Source organism: Balaenoptera musculus, chromosome 13 (assembly GCF_009873245.2).
Source record: "Balaenoptera musculus isolate JJ_BM4_2016_0621 chromosome 13, mBalMus1.pri.v3, whole genome shotgun sequence".
NCBI classification, from domain to species: Eukaryota; Metazoa; Chordata; class Mammalia; order Artiodactyla; family Balaenopteridae; genus Balaenoptera; species Balaenoptera musculus.
Window position 1 is genome coordinate 75,108,293 of NC_045797.1, and position 8,576 is coordinate 75,116,868.

General features: G+C 48.4%; 1 long non-coding RNA gene and 1 other non-coding gene across 2 annotated transcripts; both read left to right on the forward strand.

The window, feature by feature from the left end:
* Positions 1-2,772: 2,772 nt before the first annotated feature.
* LOC118906178 lies at positions 2,773-4,799 on the forward strand. Its single transcript, XR_005022437.1, has 3 exons — positions 2,773-2,853; positions 4,075-4,423; positions 4,707-4,799. It is a non-coding gene; the product is annotated as an uncharacterized LOC118906178 (long non-coding RNA).
* A 3,651-nt stretch (positions 4,800-8,450) lies between these two features.
* On the forward strand, positions 8,451-8,576 carry LOC118906522. The gene has a single exon (XR_005022505.1). It is a non-coding gene; the product is annotated as a U6atac minor spliceosomal RNA (small nuclear RNA).

Consider the following 8,576-nt stretch of genomic DNA (forward strand, 5'->3'; position numbering starts at 1 on the left):
CCCATTTTCTAGTTCCTGAATAAACTAAAAGTTTAAATGGTTTAAGGAATCCACTAGCTATCTGGATTAACTAATTAGCAAGTTAAGCAAGTGGTTAAACTACTCTGGGTCTCAATTTTCTCATCTGCCAAAGAAGAATCATATAATCCAGAACAGTCTGTGCTTCTAGAACTCGTTCTGCATGGTGTGTGTGTGTGTGTGTGTGTGTGTGTGTGTGTGTGTGTGTGTGTGTGTGTGTGTGTGATTTCACATATGTTCATGTCTAATCATTGGCACAGACGCCTCCATCAGCCAATGAGACAGCACGCTCAGGGCCAGTGAATCCTCCTCCAGCTCTGGCTGGAAATAAAACAGAGAAAGACACCTTTACCTAATGGGACACTGGGAATGTTAACTCCTCCGGCTTTCAAAGTCACTGGACCAGAGCTATCGAAGCCAGTTTCCTAACTGGATGTGTTGAAGGCAAAGTGATCTCTTGTAAAAGACACTATGGACGGGGCTTCTAGCTGGGGGCACACGCATCCACGTGCACGAACACACACACACACACTGCTGGTACAAGTTGCCTTTGAGAGCTTAAACTGTATCTGATTCTACTTGGTATTCCTAATACTGACCCCAGGACCTGGCACAAAGCATTTGCTCACGAAAGTGTTGGTGATAAATGATGAAATAAAAGAACAATACAGATCTTCCTCCACTTACCATGGGTTTGTGTCCCGATAAACCCATCATAAGTTGAAAATATTTTAAGTAGAAAGTGCAACCTACCAAATATCATAGCTTAGCCTAGCCCAGCTTAAACATGCTCAGACCATTTACATTAGCCTACAGTCAGGCAAAATCATCTAACGCAAAGCCTATTTTATAACAAAGTGTTGACTATCTCATGTGATTGGTAGAATACTGTATTGAAAGTGAAAAACAGAATGGGTCTGAGTACAGAGTGGTTGTAAGTGTTTCGGCTGTTTACCCTCATGAACGTACGGCTCACTGGGAGCTGCGGCTGCCACTGCCCAGTATCAGAAGAGGGTATCACTGCATGTCACTAGCCCAGAAAAAGATCAGAATTCAAAGTATGGCTTCTACTGAATGTGTATCACTTTTACACCATCGTAAAAGTCGAAAAAGCCAAAGTCGAAGCGTGGTAAGCCAGGGACCATCTGTACTCATAAAATCCACTGAGGTTACACTGCCAGTGTACTGAAAACATAGCACGCCCTGCTCCAGCTACTGCTCAGATCTGTAGCTGTGAATGTTTAGCTAATAACTAAACTATCTTATGAAATTTATGTTGGAGAGAGAGCAGGGGCCTGGGGGGTTGGAGGGGATCAGGGTTCTTACTTCTGCTCCTAATGAGCTGTGTGACCTTGGGCAGCCCCCCACCCTCCATGGACCTCAGTTTTCCATCTTTAAAATGAAGGGGTTGGACTGAATAACCTATGGTCTCCCTCCCACTTCTGGCAGTGTGTATAAATTTAAGGGACTTCCCCGGTGGTCCAGTGGTAAAGAAGCCACCTTCCAATGCAGGGGACTCTGGTTGGATCCCTGGTCAGGAAACTACGATCCCGAATGCCGCGGGGCAAGTAAGCCCACAAGCCACAACTAGAGAAAAGCCCATGTGCCTCAACTAAGACCCGAGGCAGCCAAATAAATAAATAATTTTTTTTTAAATTTTAAACAAAGGAAATTTAAAACAATAGTAACTTACGGGAAAAAAATCTTAATTCTAGTAATGGCATTGACTTTGAAATTGTAAAAATCTACCTTCACAATCTTTGTTTTCTATTCATGAACTTGAATTCCCATTTTTTGTTTTCTAAGTAGCAAATGTTAAGCAGTACTCTGGGGTAAATTTAGAAGTCTGGCACGCACCTGTCCTGTTAGTGAGCCTTGACTTCAGCCAGAAAAGTTCATGATAAAACAATGCCAGGGACACACACTCATGCCTGCTCACTGGACAACCAGAGTATATCTGGAAACTCACCAAGGCAGCCTTTCAGGGAGGTCATGAGGCTGCTGGTTCCATCCTGGGCCCTGCCCCAGGGCAGCAGGAAACAGTGGGCAACAGGGGCTGGGCAGCATGGGTATGGCTCTTGGGATCCCCTTTTCAAAGCCCAGCCACCCTGTCTTGTGCTCTAGGGACAGAGGAGGGTGGCTTTTCTCAGGATCAAGTGTGACTCTACCAGTGGCCAGCTCATCCCGCCAGACCAGCAGGTACGGATCCCTGGGATAGAAGGTGCTCTCCCTGTGAAACTCTGCCACCACGTGCCTTATAAGCATGACAGCTCGGTGGTGTCCCTAAGAGAAATGAGCAGGGCTCTGGGCATTGCAGGAGGGCTCCAGCCCAGCAAGAATCAAAGACCTTGAACCAGAGGGAGAGAAAAGTCACCCCCACCCTGAGATGGTGCTCCAGTTGTCCGTAAACTCATTCTTAGCTAGAAGATTCCTTGGATTCACCCCTAAAGAACTGGAAAATGATACTTGGGGGTGCCACTCAATGTCCTCCAACCCAGGAGGCAAAACGCCCCAAATTCCTTGAAAGGGTTGGGTGGGGAGTTCCTGTTAGAACCATACTGGTGAGGCCACTTTTATGAAGTGTGCCATAAAAGGGTCCGACTGGTAGGGAGAGAGTCCTCCCCATGGCAGTGACAGCACAATGGAGTGACAGGAGGTGTGAGTCACTGGCTGTGGCTGCTCTGCCACTCCCTGAGGTCACTTCAGGGCAGATGGAACAAAACAACAGAAGCAGCTGCAGATTTGGACCAGGCAGAAAAGAGGAGACAGCACCTGAATGGCTGTCCAGAGCCCCCGTGAGCTGCCCAGAGTCCACAGGGCAAGTCAGTTTGCCAGGTGAGTGCCCAGAGCCAAAGAGTCTTCCTTGCTTCTGCCAGCCCAGGCTACAGATTGACAGTATCCCCTTCTGCGGACAGAATTGGCTACATAACTTGTGGATCCAATGCAAAATTAAAACATGGGCTCCCTGTTCAAAAATTGAGAATTTCAAGATGGCAAGAGCATCACATTATCTAAGATCAGGGCTCTTCTGAGCGCTGGCTCTGTGTGACTGCACAGGTCATGTGCCATGACGCCAGCGCTTTCTGCAGGGATTTTCTGATTCTGTGTATTTCCTATTGGAGTTCACCTTCATAGTCTGAGGACAAGTTAATTGTCAACACCATTTCTATCTGCTTTAAGAGAACTAAACTATAACAACTAAAGTGCCTCCATTCCATGAATATTTATTGAGCACCTACCTCATGCCAGGCACCCAGCAGTGAACAAAGGCCGTGCCCTCGTGGCGCTCACATTCTAGCAGGAGAAGAAGCATCTTGCTTCCGTCCCTCCCCAGACCTTTCAGACATGGCTGGCAGGCCAGCGGACTCTGAGCTAGCTCCTTCATGAACCAACTGCTGGGGCGAAAGCCATACAGTTCAATACTGAATTGTTCCCTGAATTCTTTGCACGTGTGCTATTTTTGCCTCCCCAGTAGGGCCACAAGCTCTTTGTCTTACACGAAAGGTCCTCATTTAGTCCGTCATTCAACAAATGTTTACTCAGCACCTGTGCCAGGCCCAGGTCTATATGCCCGGGATACAGGTCATTATAAGTAAGACATGGTCCCCATACTCTAGGAGATCCCATCTAAAATGAATGAGAGGGACTTCCCTGGTGGTCCAGTGGCTAAGACTCCATGCTCCCAGTGCAGTGGGTCCGGGTTCGATCCCTGGTCAGGGAACTAGATCCCACATGCCGCAACTAAAGATCCCGCACGCAGCAACGGAGATCCCACGTGCTGCAGTGAAGACCCAGTGCAACCAAATAAATAAATAAATAAAAATAAAAATAAAAAAAAATAAAATAAAATGGATAAGAAATGGTAAGAAAGGAACCATGTGTTTTGAGCAGAAGAGGAAGATAGAGGAAGTCAGGGAAGGCAGATGACGTCTGAGCCCTGCTTTGAAGACTTAGTGGGAACAAAACTCAGGCTTGTCTCTTCATGGGGACCTCTCCAAGGGAGCACCCCTAGCTAACTCTCCTCCCCGCCCTTCCCCTCATCCTGTTCTTCTCCAGCACCTGGGAGCACCTTCAGCAGGTCTTGCCTCCTGAGAGCTCCGCCATCTGATACTTGAATTCCCTCTATGACATCTTGAACTGGGGTCATCCAGCTGCGGCAAGAACATGTTCAGTGATGCAGAGTTCATGACCTTTGACTCATGTTTTGACCGCTATAGTATCTTTCTTTCTTTTGAGCCAAAATCTGCCCCTTGAACTTCTCCTGTTTGTTCTTTCCTGAAGCCCCACATAGACTGGACCAATCAACTCGTTCACCCACCAGACCGTCCGTGTCCCAGCCAGCATGCTGGGCACAGTCTCGGCCCTCCAGGGCTCACAGTCTGCTGGTGGCTTCTGGAATATGATGGTAAGTGTTGGGATAAGGGTAAGGCAAGGCGCTGGAGAGCGTGTAGGTGGGTTATCCCACCCAGTCTTGAGAGGTCAAGGGAAGGCTTCCCAAAGGAAGTGATATTTACCCCAAAGCCTGTGGAGCAAACCTGTCTAGGCCCCAGAGGCACAGAGAAGCCACTACCCACGAGAAATGGAAAGACAATTACCCTTTAAATACCATGTTTATTCCCAAGACACAAATACTAGAGGATTTTAATTTTGGCAGCCCTGCCCTCTATTCTGTTTATTGAAATACTCAGATGGTGAAGGAAGCACTACCACAGAGAACTCCTAGAGATGGGAATTTCGCCCAGGGCTCACCCAGGACCTGCTCACCAGCACCAGCTCACCCAGGCCTGGCACACAGTAGGTGTACAAACCATGTGTGTGGAATGGACCAGGCAGCCTTTGGGTGATTTCCCAAGCCTGGTCCTGATGCACTCCAGCCAGCTTTGCTGTGAAAGGCTGATGAAACCAGGGTAAGGGCAAAGACACAAGGGGGTGATGGGGTGGGCACCAGACCTTTGTTTTGGGAAGCAGGGGAGGGAGGGTGCGGCTTCCCGCCTTCCTCCTCCCACCAGCTCTGGGCCCAGAAGGATGAGCTAGATCAAGATGGGGTTTATCCCTTGAAGGCACAACAGCTGTGTTTGAGAAGAGGCAGGAGGTCTCCCCCAGAGAGGAAGCCCGGCTCTCCTTGAGGAAGAGCTCTCGAGGGTCCTAGCCCCGAGCCCGGAGCCCATCCTCCTGCTCTCACCCCAAGCCTGCTGCCTCAGCCCGCTCGTCAGTCCAGCGCCCTTCACCAGCCACGCACACAGGCAGGTCGCCGGGCCCATTATGATGGGGGGACCATACTGATTAGCAGGGACCAGGGGTCCAGATGCGAGCTGGATCAAATCCCACGTGTAGATCTTTAGCCTGTCTGCCCTTGTGAGGGAGCCCCCAGATTTTTTCATCAGGGCCTGACCCCATTCCTGGTAGCCCTAACTGGTTGAGTTTCTCGCTCTCTGATTCCTGGACTGCCAGGATCTGATGGGCTACTCCCATCATATGGGCTAGTCTACCGCCCTTCAGAAAGCAAGTTCAGATCCACTGCAAGTCCTGCCTCCCTGAACTCAAACGGCGTTTCAGCCCTTGGCCTATTGACCAAGGAGGGGCCTCACAAATCTTAGTGTGGTTTGAAGGGGATGCGCCATAAGCCAGCTCATCCCAGTGTCTGCTTCCAGCCCAATCTCTGAAACTAGACCTTGCTTCCAAAAATGATAAGGCAAGTGACCATCCCTGACCTCGCCTTCTACCACTGACTGCCAGAGTGCAACCTCCCCAGGCCCGGAGGTCATCAGACCACAAACCCCCAGATTTGGCCCAGAATCCTCAGAACCTGGAAGTTGGCACAGTTGAGCCGATTTAAGCATCTATTTCCAAGTCACCTGGAGAAAACCTGCCAAAGTGAGATGGGAACAAACAAGTCTCCGTTCAGCAACCGGCCCTCCCCAGGACACTCACCCAGATCCCATCAAGGACAGGCATTACCAGGAACACAAGTTCAAGGTCAGCTTTCTGAAAAAGCCAAAAGATGGGAAGGGTGAACAGGGAGGGATTCACCTTTGAATGGGAATTTCCATGCTGCACCCCTCCTCCTGTGCTTCTATCCCTGACGACACAATTTTTGTTGCTGTTCTTATTTAATGAGAAAGTAAAAAAACAAACAGAATTGGAGCTAACTCTGAACAAAGGCCTCTGCTCCAGTCTAATCCTGCAGTCTAATTAAGCTCGGCTCCTACCTCGGTGCCAGGAGAACCAGTTTGCCCAGACTTAAAGCACTTACTGTACCAGCTCACTTGTGGTAAGTTTGGTAAACTCCCGCAGAAATAAAGCTGTGGGCTCTTGCTCTCAGAGGCACTGTGATGATCAAGTCTCCTCATTTCTTTGTTTTCTCTTTCATGGTGGGGTGTGGGGTCTGCCGGTTTTGCTGAGCTGCCTAATAGGCAGGGACTCTCTTTCTCGGGTTACAAATGCAGCAGCTGAGCCCTGGGTCTTGCACACACAGGACTAATGGCTGGATCTTTCTAGCCTACGTTTCTCCATCACTTAGAGGTTGTCAGCATTTTTCCTGGTATTTGCTTCACCTGGAGAAATTGCTGATTCTCCTTCGCTCTGTGGCCACGTCAGCAAGGTGAGGGTGTGCAGGCTCTCCTTGGCTCTGCGCCCTGTCTGCCCTGCTCCTCCTTATGTGTCACCGGGTCAACAGACTGGTATAGCGCCTGTACAGCCTCTGCTGAGGACACATGAGCACCGCCCTCCTAGGAAGAAAGCCTGCTGCTCCCCAGACCCCATAGCCTTCCCTTTGGCACTCAGATGGCTCAGATTCTACCACCACATCCTCTGGGACCCGCACAGTGGGCACTTCTTCCCTGAGTTCGAAATTCATCCTATGCAACCCTGAGAATCTCCAGTTTATCAAGGACCCTCTGAACTCGAGCTTTTATTCAGAAACTTAGTAGTTACTAAGTACCTACCACGTGTCAGACCCCGCGCTGGATGCTAGGGCTTTAAAAATGAGTATAATGTGATAGATACCCTGAGGAGCTTACAGTTGAAAAAGTCCTTGACAAACAAAACAGTGGTTATTACTACACACTCATTTATCCAGTAAAGTTTATTCCACTTCCACTTGTGCTTAAGGTGCTAAGATGAGTCCAACAGAGGGAAGGGAATCAAGATTTATTGAGGACTTAGAATGAGCTGGGTCTGTGCCGAGTACTTGGTTTGATCTTGTTTAATCTTCAGAATTATTTCCATTGTACAAATAAAGAACCTGAGGCGGTGGAGAGTAAAAATAATTGGGTCAAGAATGCCCAGACAGTGAAGGACAGAGTGAGGTCTGCTGCCTGTAAGCCTTGATTTTCCCACCACGCACACTGCCTTTACTGCAGGTGACAGAGATGAACAATACAGGGGGAGAAGTGACGCGACAGGACGGGGGACACATCTGCACTGCTCCACCCCTGTTCCTTTTTCTTGAGGTCCCCGGCAAACTCCCAGAGCTGCAATTTCTTCCCACACCCGCGATTTCTTCCCACACCGAGCTGAGAATGAGAGGGTTACACTCGCCCAGACTTGGGCCTCTTCTGCACCCCGCTCATGGTAGTGCTGGGCCTTCTGAATTCCCTTGGCTAACTGGTGAGACTGCTTACTAGTTGGTCACTAGGTCATGGACGGAGGTTGGATCCTATCAGCCTGCTAGAGAACTCGTGGCATTTTAAGCCCGATTAGGACTCTTTTTCCCTTTGAATTGTTTATGCCTTCACTGCATTTCATCTTTGTTCTTTCAGATTTGGCAGGTAACCAACTATACAGTCTGTAATTTCTACCATTACCCATGAAGTAAAAACTTTGAACAATTCTCCCTTGGCACAGATAAGAACAACTTCAGAGATCCCGGGCTGGCTCATTTATGTTGGTGTTTTCTTATGCGTGTAGGCTGGATCTCCATTTGGCCTACAATGCTCGACTTTCTTGGAGGAAATCTGTAGCCACAAAATTGCTCAACCAAGAGGAAGAGGATGGATGGACAGAACTTCCCATTTACAGAGCCAGCCTGGTTATGCGACCAGATCTTACCCTTTCCCATATTTGGCCGTTACGGACAAGTGTGTATTTTACAAGTGACTTTTTTTAGCACTCATATAAATAATACTTTTTATTCTGTCAGAGTCCCATTTATAATCTCTCCAGAATTAAATAGCACATGCATTCCTGCATTCCTTTTAGGTGCCTCCAGAAGGTTTTGATTGTTTATCCAAAGGTTAAACATGTTCTGGAATCAAATGAAATCAATCATTAACAAAGTGATGAGAAACTTGCTTCTGGGAACATTTGTTTCTTCCCTTTTCAGGATTGAAGGGAGAAAAAAAATAGCTCCAAATGACAGCCAGAGGACAGAGGTCACACAGAGTGATAAAAACCCAAGGCCTAGTTGCATAGCCCATAGAATTGTGCTTTCAGTGTTGTATGAAAGGAGAGAAGGTTAGAACTCTCCTTGACAAGGACGGAAGAGGCCCTTGGGACTGACAACACACATACGGTTAAGGCACTGCCACCTACTTTGCGGCATCTAACTACTGTTTTGT